Raw genomic sequence first — 1,315 nt, forward strand, 5'->3', positions numbered from 1 at the left:
AAGCAGTGACATATACCTCAGCATGTTCAAAGTCCTCTTTATTCTAAAGATAATTGTTTTTATTATTTTAAATTATGTAATAATGCCAAGACACTGAAGTAATGGATCCCCTAAAACACACACATTATAATAATGATCTCCCTTTTATTATGTTTCTCTAGAATGCTTAAACTAATCATCTCTGGAAAGTTTCCCTGCACCAGATGCAGCAAGTGAACAATTTTATTGCTATTCTCCACACTACCAGCATCTAATCCATGAAGACAGGAAAGAATGTCCAGAGAAGAAGCAAATCAGCATTGATCACCAAGGGACTAGTTTCCAACAGAGTGGATAAATCTCCTATCTCTTTCTCTTCTAATGTTCTTCCTGGCCCAAGGCACCCAAAGCACTGGCCTCTATCCAACTCACAGTGAAAGGAAGTCAAATTCACAGTGAGATGATTCAAGGGAATAGTCTCATCAACTGCACCCAGAATGCTTAATTTTATTGCAAATACCAACATCACTCCCACTGCCAAATCTGTCTTGCTGAGATATACACGAGCTGAAGTTGAGTCTGATCATGTGTCAAGGACGACAGAAAATCTGTTTCAGCCAAAGCCATGAAATATCAGGAAGTATTGGCCGGGAGTAGAGTTAGGCCCATCTTTCCTCTTTCATTGCACTCACACCAAAAGCAGGTCCTTTATTTCAGTATTTGATTCTGTAGCAGACTTAATGTCTTCACCAAAATGACAGAAAAATTGAGAAAAAGGAGCTGTACATATCAGTCTGCCTCCAAAACATGAGTAGATGATGGCTACAATTTGAGAACAACTCTGCTTTTCCAGCTCTGTCATTAGGGGCTGTGCTAGCATCAAATGCTGTGGAAGTAGACTCTGTGAGCACGTGCACATGCTTGAGGATGCGGGCTGTCCAGACTGATGCTGAAGCGGTGCTTCAGAACAGCGCACTACATCATCTCCTCAAAAGTATGCACCAGCATTCTGCACAGAAAGACAGCATTACGACAGATTTTATCACAGGGAGACCTCTATTTTGTCTCTATCACATGTCTGATTTACAAACTAGAGCTTCCAGGAAATGACATGCCAGAAGCCCTTCACCTTTGCATGTGAAACCAAGAAAAAGCTATTAATGACAGGAGAAAGTATTTTTAAGTACTAGAGCAGGAATGGATTTGCAGCTGTAATTCACATAATTTCAATTAATTTATGTCACTTTTTTATTTTATTTATTTATTTATTTTTAACTTTATTCAACCTTTCCACTTTTTCTTGGGTTCTGCTCAGAGAATGCAGAATTTTTTGGAG

Source organism: Meleagris gallopavo, chromosome 4 (genome assembly GCF_000146605.3).
Source record: "Meleagris gallopavo isolate NT-WF06-2002-E0010 breed Aviagen turkey brand Nicholas breeding stock chromosome 4, Turkey_5.1, whole genome shotgun sequence".
Lineage (NCBI taxonomy): Eukaryota > Metazoa > Chordata > Aves > Galliformes > Phasianidae > Meleagris > Meleagris gallopavo.